Here is a 17,605-nt window from a genome sequence, read left to right on the forward strand (position 1 = left end):
ACACAACAAAATGTTTCCACCCTCAGGATCGGCTGTTTTCGCTGAAGCACGAATTCTCTACCGAGTTTTTCCGTCAGGTTTGGTGGCTGACTTTCAACCTTCACGCACCCCCGGGGCAACGCTACTAGCCCCATAACCATGATGTGATTTGTGAGCTGCCTTCTGTACGGGCCTGTCTCTACTCCGGTTTTACGAAATGGAACCGGTCCTGTGGCTCTCACCCACAGTACACCCTAAACTGCTTCCTCCCACAGAGAGGTCGTCGGAAGCTAAAACAGTGTTTCTATACACTGTTGTTTGTTTGAGCCAGAACCCTAGCTATTAGACATCAATGCACATGGAGGGCCGCAGAGCTAGCGAAATCAAACACACGGGGAGTCTTGTTCTGCCTTTTGCTGGGGCCTGAGTCTCCCTCGGGAAAAGGTTTGGACTCCCTTGCAGTGCTTTCACGCACGCACACAACAAAGTGCTTCCACCCTCGGGAGCGGCTGTTTTCGCTGAAGCACGGATTCTCTACCGAGTTTTTCCGTCGAGTTAGGTGGCTGAATTTCAGCCTGCACGCACCCCCGGGGCAACGCTACTAGCCCCAGAAGCATGATGTGATTTGTGAGCTGCATTCTGTACCGGCTTGTCTCTACCCCGATTTTACGAAATGGCACAGGTCCCGTGGCTCCCACCCACAGTACACGCGAAACTGCTTCCACCCACAGAGAGGTCGTCGGACGCTAAAACACTGTTTCTGTACACTGTTGTTTGTTCGAATCAGAACCCTAGCAAGTAGACTTCCATGCAAAATAGGGCCGCAGTGCTAGCTACATCAAACACACTGGGAGTCTTGCTCTGCCTTTTGATGTGGCCTGAGTCTGACTCGTATATAGCTTTGGACTCCCTTGCACTAATCTCACGAACACACACAACGAAATGCTTCCACCCTCAGGAGCGGCTCTTTTTGCTGAAGCACTGATTCTCTACCGAGTTTTTCCTTCGAGTGAGGTGGCTGAATTTCAGCCTGCACGCACTCCCGGAGCACCGCTACTAGCCCCATAACCGTGATGTGATTTGCGCACTGCCTACTCTACAGGCGTTCTCTACCCCGATTTTACGAAATGGCAACAGTCCCGTGGCTCTCACCCAAACTCCACCTTAAACTGCTTCCTCCCACCGAGAGGTCGTCGGGAGCTCAAACACGGTCTCTGTACACTCTTGTTTCTTCGACTTAGAACCCTCGCGATTAGACTTCAATGCAAATGGAGGGCCGCAGTGCTAGCGAAATCAAACACATGGGGAGTCTTGTTATGCCTTTTCTGGTGCCTGAGTCTCACTCGGAAAAAGGTTTGGACTCCCTTGCAGTGCTCTCATGCACGCACACAACAAAATTCTTCTACCCTCAGGAGCGGCTGTTTTCGCTGAAGCACGGATTCTCTACCGAGTTTTTCCGTCGAGTTAGGTGGCTGACTTTCAGCCTGCATGCACCCACGGGGCAACGCTATTAGCCCCATAACGATGATGTGATTTGTGAGCTGTCTTCTGTACCGGCTTGCCTCTACCTCGATTTTATGAAATGGGACCAGTCCGGTTGCTCTCACCCAAAGTACACCCTAAACTGCTTCCTCCCACAGAGAGGTCGTCGCAAGCTAAAACACTCTTTTGGACACTGTTGTTTCTTCGAGTTAGAACCCTAGCGATTAGACTTCAATGCAAATGGAGGGCCTCAGTGCTAGGTAAATCAAACACACGGGGAGCCATGTTCTGCCTTTTGCTGGGGTCTGAGTCTCACACGTATAGAGGTTCGGAATCCCTTGCAGTGCTCTCACGCACGCACACAACAAAATGCTTCCACCCTCAGGAGCGGCACTTTTCGCTGAAGCTCGGATTCTCTACCGAGTTTTTCCTTCGAGGTAGGTGGCTGACTTTCAGCCTACCCGCACCCCCGGGGCAACGCTACTAGTCCCATAAGCATGATGTGATTTGGGAGCTTCCTTCTGTACCGGCCTGTCTCTACCCCGATTTTACGAAATGGAACCCAGCCCCAGGCTCTCACCCTCAGTACACCCTAAACTGCTTCCTCCCACAGAGAGGTCGTCGGAAGCTAAAACACTGTTTCTGTACACTGTTTTTCTTCGAGTTAGAACGCTAGCGAGTAGACTTCCATGCAAAATAGGCCAGCAGTGCTAGCTAAATCAAACACACTGGGAGTCTTGTTCTGCCTTTTGATGTGGCCTGAGGCTGACTCGTATATAGCTTTGGACTCCTTTGCAGTGCTCTCAGGCACGCACACAACAAAATGCTTCCACCCTCAGGAGCGGCTGTTTTCGCTGAAGCACGGATTCTCTACCGAGTTTGTCCGTCGAGTTAGGTGGCTGACTTTCAGTCTGCATGCAACCCAGGGGCAACGCTACTAGCCCCATAACCATGATGTGATTTGTGCGCTGCCTTCGTACCGGCCTGTGTCTACCCCGATTTTACGAAATGGAGCCAGTCCCGTGGCTCTCAACGAAAGCACACACTAAACTGCTTCCTCCCACAGAGAGGTCGTCGGAAGCTAAAACACTGTCTCTTTACACTGTTGTTTCTTCGAGTTAGAACCCTAGCAATTAGACTTCAGTGCAAATGGAGGGCCTCAGTGCTAGCTAAGTCATACACACGGGGAGCCTTGTTCTAACTTTGCTGGGGTCTGACTCTCACTCGTATATAGCTTTGGACTCCCTTGCACTGCTCTCACACACGCACACAACAAAATGCTTCCACCCTCAGGAGCGGCTGTTTTCGCTGAAGCACGGATTCTCTACCGAGTTTACCCTTCGTGTTAGGTGGCTGATTTTCACCCTGCATGCACCCCTGGGGCAACGCTACTAGCCCCATAACCATGATGTGATTTGTGAGCTGCCTTCTGTACCGGCCTGTCTCTACCCCAATTTTATGAAACGGAACCCATCCCCAGGCTCTCACCCACAGAACACCCTAAAATGCTTCCTCCCACAGAGAGGTCGTCGGAAGCTAAAACATTGTTTCTGTACACTTTTCTTTCTTCGAGTTAGAACGCGAGCGAGTAGACTTTCATGCAAAACTAGGGCCTCCGTGCTAGCTAAATCGAACACACTGGGAGTCTCCTTCTGCCTTTTGATGTGGCCTGAGTCTGACTCGTATATAGGTTTGGAATCCCTTGCAGTGCTTTCATGCACGCACACAACAAAATGCTTCCACCCTCAGGATCGGCTGTTTTCGCGGAAACACGGATTCTCTACCGAGTTTTTCCTTGCAGTTAGGTGGCTGACTTTCAACCTACACGCACCCCCGGGGCAACGCTACTAGCCCCATAACCATGATGTGATTGGTGAGCTGCCTTCTTTTCCGGCCTGTCTCGACTCCGATTTTATGAAGTGGAGCCCGTCCCGTGGCTCTCACCCAAAGTACACCCTAAACTTCTTCCTCCCACAGAGTGGTCGTCAGAAGCTAAAACACTATTTCTCTACACTGTTGTTTGCTGGAGTCACAACCCTAGCGTTTAGACTTCAATGCAAAAGGAGGGCCGCAGTTCTAGCTAAATCAAACACACGGGGAGTCTTGTTCTGCCTTTTGCTGCGGCCTCAGTCTCCCCCAGAACAGGATTGGACTCCCTTGCCGTGCTCTCACGCACGCACACACCAAAAGGCTTCCACCCTCAGGAGTGGCTGTTTTCGGTAAAGCACGGAACCTCTACCGAGTTTTTCTGTCGAGTTAGGTGGCTGACTTTCAGCCTGCACGCAGCCCCGGGGCAACGCTACTAGAACCATAACCATGATGTGATTTGTGATCTGCCTTCTGGACCGGCTTGTCTCTACCCCGATTTTACGAAATGGCACCAGTCCCGTGGCTCTCACACACAGTACACGCTAAACGGCTTCCTCGCACAGAGAGGTCGTCGGAAGATAAAACACAGTTCTGTACACTGTTGTTTCTTCGAGTTTGAACCCTAGCGATAAGAGTTCAATGCAAATGGAGGGCCTCAGTGCTAGCTCAATAAAAAACACGGGGAGCCTTCTTCTGCCTTTTGCTGGGGCCTGAGGATGACTCGTATATAGGTTTGGAATCCCTTGCAGTGCTTTCACGAATGCACACAACAAAATGTTTCCACCCTCAGGATCGGCTGTTTTCGCTGAAGCACGAATTCTCTACCGAGTTTTTCCTTCAGGTTTGGTGGCTGACTTTCAACCTTCACGCACCCCCGGGGCAACGCTACTAGCCCCATAACCATGATGTGATTTGTGAGCTGCCTTCTGTACGGGCCTGTCTCTACTCCGGTTTTACGAAATGGAACCGGTCCTGTGGCTCTCACCCACAGTACACCCTAAACTGCTTCCTCCCACAGAGAGGTCGTCGGAAGCTAAAACAGTGTTTCTGTACACTGTTGTTTGTTTGAGTCAGAACCCTAGCTATTAGACATCAATGCACATGGAGGGCCGCAGAGCTAGCGAAATCAAACACATGGGGAGTCTTGTTCTGCCTTTTGCTGGGGCCTGAGTCTCCCTCGGAAAAAGGTTTGGACTCCCTTGCAGTGCTCTCACGCACGCACACAACAAAGTGCTTCCACCCTCAGGAGCGGCTGTTTTCGCTGAAGCACGGATTCTCTACCGAGTTTTTCCGTCGAGTTAGGTGGCTGAATTTCAGCCTGCACGCACCCCCGGGGCAACGCTACTAGCCCCAGAAGCATGATGTGATTTGTGAGCTGCATTCTGTACCGGCTTGTCTCTACCCCGATTTTACGAAATGGCACGGGTCCCGTGGCTCCCACCCACAGTACACGCGAAACTGCTTCCACCCACAGAGAGGTCGTCGGACGCTAAAACACTGTTTCTGTACACTGTTGTTTGTTCGAATCAGAACCCTAGCAAGTAGACTTCCATGCAAAAGTAGGGCCGCAGTGCTAGCTACATCAAACACACTGGGAGTCTTGCTCTGCCTTTTGATGTGGCCTGAGTCTGACTCGTATATAGCTTTGGACTCCCTTGCACTAATCTCACGAACACACACAACGAAATGCTTCCACCCTCAGGAGCGGCTCTTTTTGCTGAAGCACTGATTCTCTACCGAGTTTTTCCTTCGAGTGAGGTGGCTGAATTTCAGCCTGCACGCACTCCCGGAGCACCACTACTAGCCCCATAACCGTGATGTGATTTGCGCACTGCCTACTCTACAGGCGTTCTCTACCCCGATTTTACGAAATGGCAACAGTCCCGTGGCTCTCACCCAAACTACACCTTAAACTGCTTCCTCCCACCGAGAGGTCGTCGGGAGCTCAAACACGGTCTCTGTACACTCTTGTTTCTTCGACTTAGAACCCTCGCGATTAGACTTCAATGCAAATGGAGGGCCGCAGTGGCTAGCGAAATCAAACACATGGGGAGTCTTGTTATGCCTTTTCTGGTGCCTGAGTCTCACTCGGAAAAAGGTTTGGACTCCCTTGCAGTGCTCTCATGCACGCACACAACAAAATTCTTCTACCCTCAGGAGCGGCTGTTTTCGATGAACCACGGATTCTCTACCGAGTTTTTCCGTCGAGTTAAGTGGCTGACTTTCAGCCTGCATGCACCCACGGGGCAACGCTATTAGCCCCATAACGATGATGTGATTTGTGAGCTGTCTTCTGTACCGGCTTGCCTCTACTTCGATTTTATGAAATGGGACCAGTCCGGTTGCTCTCACCCAAAGTACACCCTAAACTGCTTCCTCCCACAGAGAGGTCGTCGCAAGCTAAAACACTGTTTTGGACACTGTTGTTTCTTCGAGTTAGAACCCTAGCGATTAGACTTCAATGCAAATGGAGGGCCTCAGTGCTAGGTAAATCAAACACACGGGGAGCCATGTTCTGCCTTTTGCTGGGGTCTGAGTCTCACACGTATAGAGGTTCGGAATCCCTTGCAGTGCTCTCACGCACGCACACAACAAAATGCTTCCACCCTCAGGAGCGGCACTTTTCGCTGAAGCTCGGATTCTCTACCGAGTTTTTCCTTCGAGGTAGGTGGCTGACTTTCAGCCTACCCGCACCCCCGGGGCAACGCTACTAGTCCCATAAGCATGATGTGATTTGGGAGCTGCCTTCTGTACCGGCCTGTCTCTACCCCGATTTTACGAAATGGAACCCAGCCCCAGGCTCTCACCCTCAGTACACCCTAAACTGCTTCCTCCCACAGAGAGGTCGTCGGAAGCTAAAACACTGTTTCTGTACACTGTTTTTCTTCGAGTTAGAACGCTAGCGAGTAGACTTCCATGCAAAATAGGCCAGCAGTGCTAGCTAAATCAAACACACTGGGAGTCTTGTTCTGCCTTTTGATGTGGCCTGAGGCTGACTCGTATATAGCTTTGGACTCCTTTGCAGTGCTCTCAGGCACGCACACAACAAAATGCTTCCACCCTCAGGAGCGGCTGTTTTCGCTGAAGCACGAATTCTCTACCGAGTTTGTCCGTCGAGTTAGGTGGCTGACTTTCAGTCTGCATGCAACCCAGGGGCAACGCTACTAGCCCCATAACCATGATGTGATTTGTGCGCTGCCTTCGTACCGGCCTGTGTCTACCCCGATTTTACGAAATGGAGCCAGTCCCGTGGCTCTCAACGAAAGCACACACTAAACTGCTTCCTCCCACAGAGAGGTCGTCGGAAGCTAAAACACTGTCTCTTTACACTGTTGTTTCTTCGAGTTAGAACCCTAGCAATTAGACTTCAGTGCAAATGGAGGGCCTCAGTGCTAGCTAAGTCATACACACGGGGAGCCTTGTTCTAACTTTGCTGGGGTCTGACTCTCACTCGTATATAGCTTTGGACTCCCTTGCACTGCTCTCACACACGCACACAACAAAATGCTTCCACCCTCAGGAGCGGCTGTTTTCGCTGAAGCACGGATTCTCTACCGAGTTTACCCTTCGTGTTAGGTGGCTGATTTTCACCCTGCATGCACCCCTGGGGCAACGCTACTAGCCCCATAACCATGATGTGATTTGTGAGCTGCCTTCTGTACCGGCCTGTCTCTACCCCAATTTTATGAAACGGAACCCATCCCCAGGCTCTCACCCACAGAACACCCTAAAATGCTTCCTCCCACAGAGAGGTCGTCGGAAGCTAAAACATTGTTTCTGTACACTTTTCTTTCTTCGAGTTAGAACGCGAGCGAGTAGACTTTCATGCAAAACTAGGGCCTCCGTGCTAGCTAAATCGAACACACTGGGAGTCTCCTTCTGCCTTTTGATGTGGCCTGAGTCTGACTCGTATATAGGTTTGGAATCCCTTGCAGTGCTTTCATGCACGCACACAACAAAATGCTTCCACCCTCAGGATCGGCTGTTTTCGCGGAAACACGGATTCTCTACCGAGTTTTTCCTTGCAGTTAGGTGGCTGACTTTCAACCTACACGCACCCCCGGGGCAACGCTACTAGCCCCATAACCATGATGTGATTGGTGAGCTGCCTTCTTTTCCGGCCTGTCTCGACTCCGATTTTATGAAGTGGAGCCCGTCCCGTGGCTCTCACCCAAAGTACACCCTAAACTTCTTCCTCCCACAGAGTGGTCATCAGAAGCTAAAACACTCTTTCTCTACACTGTTGTTTGCTGGAGTCACAACCCTAGCGTTTAGACTTCAATGCAAAAGGAGGGCCGCAGTTCTAGCTAAATCAAACACACGGGGAGTCTTGTTCTGCCTTTTGCTGCGGCCTCAGTCTCCCCCAGAACAGGATTGGACTCCCTTGCCGTGCTCTCACGCACGCACACACCAAAAGGCTTCCACCCTCAGGAGTGGCTGTTTTCGGTAAAGCACGGAACCTCTACCGAGTTTTTCTGTCGAGTTAGGTGGCTGACTTTCAGCCTGCACGCAGCCCCGGGGCAACGCTACTAGAACCATAACCATGATGTGATTTGTGATCTGCCTTCTGTACCGGCTTGTCTCTACCCCGATTTTACGAAATGGCACCAGTCCCGTGGCTCTCACCCACAGTACACGCTAAACGGCTTCCTCGCACAGAGAGGTCGTCGGAAGATAAAACACAGTTCTGTACACTGTTGTTTCTTCGAGTTTGAACCCTAGCGATAAGAGTTCAATGCAAATGGAGGGCCTCAGTGCTAGCTCAATAAAAAACACGGGGAGCCTTGTTCTGCCTTTTGCTGGGGCCTGAGGATGACTCGTATATAGGTTTGGAATCCCTTGCAGTGCTTTCACGAATGCACACAACAAAATGTTTCCACCCTCAGGATCGGCTGTTTTCGCTGAAGCACGAATTCTCTACCGAGTTTTTCCGTCAGGTTTGGTGGCTGACTTTCAACCTTCACGCACCCCCGGGGCAACGCTACTAGCCCCATAACCATGATGTGATTTGTGAGCTGCCTTCTGTACGGGCCTGTCTCTACTCCGGTTTTACGAAATGGAACCGGTCCTGTGGCTCTCACCCACAGTACACCCTAAACTGCTTCCTCCCACAGAGAGGTCGTCGGAAGCTAAAACAGTGTTTCTATACACTGTTGTTTGTTTGAGCCAGAACCCTAGCTATTAGACATCAATGCACATGGAGGGCCGCAGAGCTAGCGAAATCAAACACACGGGGAGTCTTGTTCTGCCTTTTGCTGGGGCCTGAGTCTCCCTCGGGAAAAGGTTTGGACTCCCTTGCAGTGCTTTCACGCACGCACACAACAAAGTGCTTCCACCCTCGGGAGCGGCTGTTTTCGCTGAAGCACGGATTCTCTACCGAGTTTTTCCGTCGAGTTAGGTGGCTGAATTTCAGCCTGCACGCACCCCCGGGGCAACGCTACTAGCCCCAGAAGCATGATGTGATTTGTGAGCTGCATTCTGTACCGGCTTGTCTCTACCCCGATTTTACGAAATGGCACAGGTCCCGTGGCTCCCACCCACAGTACACGCGAAACTGCTTCCACCCACAGAGAGGTCGTCGGACGCTAAAACACTGTTTCTGTACACTGTTGTTTGTTCGAATCAGAACCCTAGCAAGTAGACTTCCATGCAAAATAGGGCCGCAGTGCTAGCTACATCAAACACACTGGGAGTCTTGCTCTGCCTTTTGATGTGGCCTGAGTCTGACTCGTATATAGCTTTGGACTCCCTTGCACTAATCTCACGAACACACACAACGAAATGCTTCCACCCTCAGGAGCGGCTCTTTTTGCTGAAGCACTGATTCTCTACCGAGTTTTTCCTTCGAGTGAGGTGGCTGAATTTCAGCCTGCACGCACTCCCGGAGCACCGCTACTAGCCCCATAACCGTGATGTGATTTGCGCACTGCCTACTCTACAGGCGTTCTCTACCCCGATTTTACGAAATGGCAACAGTCCCGTGGCTCTCACCCAAACTACACCTTAAACTGCTTCCTCCCACCGAGAGGTCGTCGGGAGCTCAAACACGGTCTCTGTACACTCTTGTTTCTTCGACTTAGAACCCTCGCGATTAGACTTCAATGCAAATGGAGGGCCGCAGTGCTAGCGAAATCAAACACATGGGGAGTCTTGTTATGCCTTTTCTGGTGCCTGAGTCTCACTCGGAAAAAGGTTTGGACTCCCTTGCAGTGCTCTCATGCACGCACACAACAAAATTCTTCTACCCTCAGGAGCGGCTGTTTTCGCTGAAGCACGGATTCTCTACCGAGTTTTTCCGTCGAGTTAGGTGGCTGACTTTCAGCCTGCATGCACCCACGGGGCAACGCTATTAGCCCCATAACGATGATGTGATTTGTGAGCTGTCTTCTGTACCGGCTTGCCTCTACCTCGATTTTATGAAATGGGACCAGTCCGGTTGCTCTCACCCAAAGTACACCCTAAACTGCTTCCTCCCACAGAGAGGTCGTCGCAAGCTAAAACACTGTTTTGGACACTGTTGTTTCTTCGAGTTAGAACCCTAGCGATTAGACTTCAATGCAAATGGAGGGCCTCAGTGCTAGGTAAATCAAACACACGGGGAGCCATGTTCTGCCTTTTGCTGGGGTCTGAGTCTCACACGTATAGAGGTTCGGAATCCCTTGCAGTGCTCTCACGCACGCACACAACAAAATGCTTCCACCCTCAGGAGCGGCACTTTTCGCTGACGCTCGGATTCTCTACCGAGTTTTTCCTTCGAGGTAGGTGGCTGACTTTCAGCCTACCCGCACCCCCGGGGCAACGCTACTAGTCCCATAAGCATGATGTGATTTGGGAGCTGCCTTCTGTACCGGCCTGTCTCTACCCCGATTTTACGAAATGGAACCCAGCCCCAGGCTCTCACCCTCAGTACACCCTAAACTGCTTCCTCCCACAGAGAGGTCGTCGGAAGCTAAAACACTGTTTCTGTACACTGTTTTTCTTCGAGTTAGAACGCTAGCGAGTAGACTTCCATGCAAAATAGGCCAGCAGTGCTAGCTAAATCAAACACACTGGGAGTCTTGTTCTGCCTTTTGATGTGGCCTGAGGCTGACTCGTATATAGCTTTGGACTCCTTTGCAGTGCTCTCAGGCACGCACACAACAAAATGCTTCCACCCTCAGGAGCGGCTGTTTTCGCTGAAGCACGGATTCTCTACCGAGTTTGTCCGTCGAGTTAGGTGGCTGACTTTCAGTCTGCATGCAACCCAGGGGCAACGCTACTAGCCCCATAACCATGATGTGATTTGTGCGCTGCCTTCGTACCGGCCTGTGTCTACCCCGATTTTACGAAATGGAGCCAGTCCCGTGGCTCTCAACGAAAGCACACACTAAACTGCTTCCTCCCACAGAGAGGTCGTCGGAAGCTAAAACACTGTCTCTTTACACTGTTGTTTCTTCGAGTTAGAACCCTAGCAATTAGACTTCAGTGCAAATGGAGGGCCTCAGTGCTAGCTAAGTCATACACACGGGGAGCCTTGTTCTAACTTTGCTGGGGTCTGACTCTCACTCGTATATAGCTTTGGACTCCCTTGCACTGCTCTCACACACGCACACAACAAAATGCTTCCACCCTCAGGAGCGGCTGTTTTCGCTGAAGCACGGATTCTCTACCGAGTTTACCCTTCGTGTTAGGTGGCTGATTTTCACCCTGCATGCACCCCCGGGGCAACGCTACTAGCCCCATAACCATGATGTGATTTGTGAGCTGCCTTCTGTACCGGCCTGTCTCTACCCCAATTTTATGAAACGGAACCCATCCCCAGGCTCTCACCCACAGAACACCCTAAAATGCTTCCTCCCACAGAGAGGTCGTCGGAAGCTAAAACATTGTTTCTGTACACTTTTCTTTCTTCGAGTTAGAACGCGAGCGAGTAGACTTTCATGCAAAACTAGGGCCTCCGTGCTAGCTAAATCGAACACACTGGGAGTCTCCTTCTGCCTTTTGATGTGGCCTGAGTCTGACTCGTATATAGGTTTGGAATCCCTTGCAGTGCTTTCATGCACGCACACAACAAAATGCTTCCACCCTCAGGATCGGCTGTTTTCGCGGAAACACGGATTCTCTACCGAGTTTTTCCTTGCAGTTAGGTGGCTGACTTTCAACCTACACGCACCCCCGGGGCAACGCTACTAGCCCCATAACCATGATGTGATTGGTGAGCTGCCTTCTTTTCCGGCCTGTCTCGACTCCGATTTTATGAAGTGGAGCCCGTCCCGTGGCTCTCACCCAAAGTACACCCTAAACTTCTTCCTCCCACAGAGTGGTCGTCAGAAGCTAAAACACTATTTCTCTACACTGTTGTTTGCTGGAGTCACAACCCTAGCGTTTAGACTTCAATGCAAAAGGAGGGCCGCAGTTCTAGCTAAATCAAACACACGGGGAGTCTTGTTCTGCCTTTTGCTGCGGCCTCAGTCTCCCCCAGAACAGGATTGGACTCCCTTGCCGTGCTCTCACGCACGCACACACCAAAAGGCTTCCACCCTCAGGAGTGGCTGTTTTCGGTAAAGCACGGAACCTCTACCGAGTTTTTCTGTCGAGTTAGGTGGCTGACTTTCAGCCTGCACGCAGCCCCGGGGCAACGCTACTAGAACCATAACCATGATGTGATTTGTGATCTGCCTTCTGGACCGGCTTGTCTCTACCCCGATTTTACGAAATGGCACCAGTCCCGTGGCTCTCACCCACAGTACACGCTAAACGGCTTCCTCGCACAGAGAGGTCGTCGGAAGATAAAACACAGTTCTGTACACTGTTGTTTCTTCGAGTTTGAACCCTAGCGATAAGAGTTCAATGCAAATGGAGGGCCTCAGTGCTAGCTCAATAAAAAACACGGGGAGCCTTCTTCTGCCTTTTGCTGGGGCCTGAGGATGACTCGTATATAGGTTTGGAATCCCTTGCAGTGCTTTCACGAATGCACACAACAAAATGTTTCCACCCTCAGGATCGGCTGTTTTCGCTGAAGCACGAATTCTCTACCGAGTTTTTCCGTCAGGTTTGGTGGCTGACTTTCCACCTTCACGCACCCCCGGGGCAACGCTACTAGCCCCATAACCATGATGTGATTTGTGAGCTGCCTTCTGTACGGGCCTGTCTCTACTCCGGTTTTACGAAATGGAACCGGTCCTGTGGCTCTCACCTACAGTACACCCTAAACTGCTTCCTCCCACAGAGAGGTCGTCGGAAGCTAAAACAGTGTTTCTATACACTGTTGTTTGTTTGAGTCAGAACCCTAGCTATTAGACATCAATGCACATGGAGGGCCGCAGAGCTAGCGAAATCAAACACACGGGGAGTCTTGTTCTGCCTTTTGCTGGGGCCTGAGTCTCCCTCGGGAAAAGGTTTGGACTCCCTTGCAGTGCTTTCACGCACGCACACAACAAAGTGCTTCCACCCTCGGGAGCGGCTGTTTTCGCTGAAGCACGGATTCTCTACCGAGTTTTTCCGTCGAGTTAGGTGGCTGAATTTCAGCCTGCACGCACCCCCGGGGCAACGCTACTAGCCCCAGAAGCATGATGTGATTTGTGAGCTGCATTCTGTACCGGCTTGTCTCTACCCCGATTTTACGAAATGGCACAGGTCCCGTGGCTCCCACCCACAGTACACGCGAAACTGCTTCCACCCACAGAGAGGTCGTCGGACGCTAAAACACTGTTTCTGTACACTGTTGTTTGTTCGAATCAGAACCCTAGCAAGTAGACTTCCATGCAAAAGTAGGGCCGCAGTGCTAGCTACATCAAACACACTGGGAGTCTTGCTCTGCCTTTTGATGTGGCCTGAGTCTGACTCGTATATAGCTTTGGACTCCCTTGCACTAATCTCACGAACACACACAACGAAATGCTTCCACCCTCAGGAGCGGCTCTTTTTGCTGAAGCACTGATTCTCTACCGAGTTTTTCCTTCGAGTGAGGTGGCTGAATTTCAGCCTGCATGCACTCCCGGAGCACCGCTACTAGCCCCATAACCGTGATGTGATTTGCGCACTGCCTACTCTACAGGCGTTCTCTACCCCGATTTTACGAAATGGCAACAGTCCCGTGGCTCTCACCCAAACTACACCTTAAACTGCTTCCTCCCACCGAGAGGTCGTCGGGAGCTCAAACACGGTCTCTGTACACTCTTGTTTCTTCGACTTAGAACCCTCGCGATTAGACTTCAATGCAAATGGAGGGCCGCAGTGCTAGCGAAATCAAACACATGGGGAGTCTTGTTATGCCTTTTCTGGTGCCTGAGTCTCACTCGGAAAAAGGTTTGGACTCCCTTGCAGTGCTCTCATGCACGCACACAACAAAATTCTTCTACCCTCAGGAGCGGCTGTTTTCGCTGAAGCACGGATTCTCTACCGAGTTTTTCTGTCGAGTTAGGTGGCTGACTTTCAGCCTGCATGCACCCACGGGGCAACGCTATTAGCCCCATAACGATGATGTGATTTGTGAGCTGTCTTCTGTACCGGCTTGCCTCTACCTCGATTTTATGAAATGGGACCAGTCCGGTTGCTCTCACCCAAAGTACACCCTAAACTGCTTCCTCCCACAGAGAGGTCGTCGCAAGCTAAAACACGGTTTTGGACACTGTTGTTTCTTCGAGTTAGAACCCTAGCGATTAGACTTCAATGCAAATGGAGGGCCTCAGTGCTAGGTAAATCAAACACACGGGGAGCCATGTTCTGCCTTTTGCTGGGGTCTGAGTCTCACACGTATAGAGGTTCGGAATCCCTTGCAGTGCTCTCACGCACGCACACAACAAAATGCTTCCACCCTCAGGAGCGGCACTTTTCGCTGAAGCTCGGATTCTCTACCGAGTTTTTCCTTCGAGGTAGGTGGCTGACTTTCAGCCTACCCGCACCCCCGGGGCAACGCTACTAGTCCCATAAGCATGATGTGATTTGGGAGCTGCCTTCTGTACCGGCCTGTCTCTACCCCGATTTTACGAAATGGAACCCAGCCCCAGGCTCTCACCCTCAGTACACCCTAAACTGCTTCCTCCCACAGAGAGGTCGTCGGAAGCTAAAACACTGTTTCTGTACACTGTTTTTCTTCGAGTTAGAACGCTAGCGAGTAGACTTCCATGCAAAATAGGCCAGCAGTGCTAGCTAAATCAAACACACTGGGAGTCTTGTTCTGCCTTTTGATGTGGCCTGAGGCTGACTCGTATATAGCTTTGGACTCCTTTGCAGTGCTCTCAGGCACGCACACAACAAAATGCTTCCACCCTCAGGAGCGGCTGTTTTCGCTGAAGCACGGATTCTCTACCGAGTTTGTCCGTCGAGTTAGGTGGCTGACTTTCAGTCTGCATGCAACCCAGGGGCAACGCTACTAGCCCCATAACCATGATGTGATTTGTGCGCTGCCTTCGTACCGGCCTGTGTCTACCCCGATTTTACGAAATGGAGCCAGTCCCGTGGCTCTCAACGAAAGCACACACTAAACTGCTTCCTCCCACAGAGAGGTCGTCGGAAGCTAAAACACTGTCTCTTTACACTGTTGTTTCTTCGAGTTAGAACCCTAGCAATTAGACTTCAGTGCAAATGGAGGGCCTCAGTGCTAGCTAAGTCATACACACGGGGAGCCTTGTTCTAACTTTGCTGGGGTCTGACTCTCACTCGTATATAGCTTTGGACTCCCTTGCACTGCTCTCACACACGCACACAACAAAATGCTTCCACCCTCAGGAGCGGCTGTTTTCGCTGAAGCACGGATTCTCTACCGAGTTTACCCTTCGTGTTAGGTGGCTGATTTTCACCCTGCATGCACCCCCGGGGCAACGCTACTAGCCCCATAACCATGATGTGATTTGTGAGCTGCCTTCTGTACCGGCCTGTCTCTACCCCAATTTTATGAAACGGAACCCATCCCCAGGCTCTCACCCACAGAACACCCTAAAATGCTTCCTCCCACAGAGAGGTCGTCGGAAGCTAAAACATTGTTTCTGTACACTTTTCTTTCTTCGAGTTAGAACGCGAGCGAGTAGACGTTCATGCAAAACTAGGGCCTCCGTGCTAGCTAAATCGAACACACTGGGAGTCTCCTTCTGCCTTTTGATGTGGCCTGAGTCTGACTCGTATATAGGTTTGGAATCCCTTGCAGTGCTTTCATGCACGCACACAACAAAATGCTTCCACCCTCAGGATCGGCTGTTTTCGCGGAAACACGGATTCTCTACCGAGTTTTTCCTTGCAGTTAGGTGGCTGACTTTCAACCTACACGCACCCCCGGGGCAACGCTACTAGCCCCATAACCATGATGTGATTGGTGAGCTGCCTTCTTTTCCGGCCTGTCTCGACTCCGATTTTATGAAGTGGAGCCCGTCCCGTGGCTCTCACCCAAAGTACACCCTAAACTTCTTCCTCCCACAGAGTGGTCGTCAGAAGCTAAAACACTATTTCTCTACACTGTTGTTTGCTGGAGTCACAACCCTAGCGTTTAGACTTCAATGCAAAAGGAGGGCCGCAGTTCTAGCTAAATCAAACACACGGGGAGTCTTGTTCTGCCTTTTGCTGCGGCCTCAGTCTCCCCCAGAACAGGATTGGACTCCCTTGCCGTGCTCTCACGCACGCACACACCAAAAGGCTTCCACCCTCAGGAGTGGCTGTTTTCGGTAAAGCACGGAACCTCTACCGAGTTTTTCTGTCGAGTTAGGTGGCTGACTTTCAGCCTGCACGCAGCCCCGGGGCAACGCTACTAGAACCATAACCATGATGTGATTTGTGATCTGCCTTCTGTACCGGCTTGTCTCTACCCCGATTTTACGAAATGGCACCAGTCCCGTGGCTCTCACCCACAGTACACGCTAAACGGCTTCCTCGCACAGAGAGGTCGTCGGAAGATAAAACACAGTTCTGTACACTGTTGTTTCTTCGAGTTTGAACCCTAGCGATAAGAGTTCAATGCAAATGGAGGGCCTCAGTGCTAGCTCAATAAAAAACACGGGGAGCCTTGTTCTGCCTTTTGCTGGGGCCTGAGGATGACTCGTATATAGGTTTGGAATCCCTTGCAGTGCTTTCACGAATGCACACAACAAAATGTTTCCACCCTCAGGATCGGCTGTTTTCGCTGAAGCACGAATTCTCTACCGAGTTTTTCCTTCAGGTTTGGTGGCTGACTTTCCACCTTCACGCACCCCCGGGGCAACGCTACTAGCCCCATAACCATGATGTGATTTGTGAGCTGCCTTCTGTACGGGCCTGTCTCTACTCCGGTTTTACGAAATGGAACCGGTCCTGTGGCTCTCACCTACAGTACACCCTAAACTGCTTCCTCCCACAGAGAGGTCGTCGGAAGCTAAAACAGTGTTTCTATACACTGTTGTTTGTTTGAGTCAGAACCCTAGCTATTAGACATCAATGCACATGGAGGGCCGCAGAGCTAGCGAAATCAAACACACGGGGAGTCTTGTTCTGCCTTTTGCTGGGGCCTGAGTCTCCCTCGGGAAAAGGTTTGGACTCCCTTGCAGTGCTTTCACGCACGCACACAACAAAGTGCTTCCACCCTCGGGAGCGGCTGTTTTCGCTGAAGCACGGATTCTCTACCGAGTTTTTCCGTCGAGTTAGGTGGCTGAATTTCAGCCTGCACGCACCCCCGGGGCAACGCTACTAGCCCCAGAAGCATGATGTGATTTGTGAGCTGCATTCTGTACCGGCTTGTCTCTACCCCGATTTTACGAAATGGCACAGGTCCCGTGGCTCCCACCCACAGTACACGCGAAACTGCTTCCACCCACAGAGAGGTCGTCGGACGCTAAAACACTGTTTCTGTACACTGTTGTTTGTTCGAATCAGAACCCTAGCAAGTAGACTTCCATGCAAAAGTAGGGCCGCAGTGCTAGCTACATCAAACACACTGGGAGTCTTGCTCTGCCTTTTGATGTGGCCTGAGTCTGACTCGTATATAGCTTTGGACTCCCTTGCACTAATCTCACGAACACACACAACGAAATGCTTCCACCCTCAGGAGCGGCTCTTTTTGCTGAAGCACTGATTCTCTACCGAGTTTTTCCTTCAAGTGAGGTGGCTGAATTTCAGCCTGCACGCACTCCCGGAGCACCGCTACTAGCCCCATAACCGTGATGTGATTTGCGTACTGCCTAGTCTACAGGCGTTCTCTACCCCGATTTTACGAAATGGCAACAGTCCCGTGGCTCTCACCCAAACTACACCTTAAACTGCTTCCTCCCACCGAGAGGTCGTCGGGAGCTCAAACACGGTCTCTGTACACTCTTGTTTCTTCGACTTAGAACCC

The sequence above is a fragment of the Halichoerus grypus genome, chromosome 3, assembly GCF_964656455.1.
Source record: "Halichoerus grypus chromosome 3, mHalGry1.hap1.1, whole genome shotgun sequence".
NCBI classification, from domain to species: Eukaryota; Metazoa; Chordata; class Mammalia; order Carnivora; family Phocidae; genus Halichoerus; species Halichoerus grypus.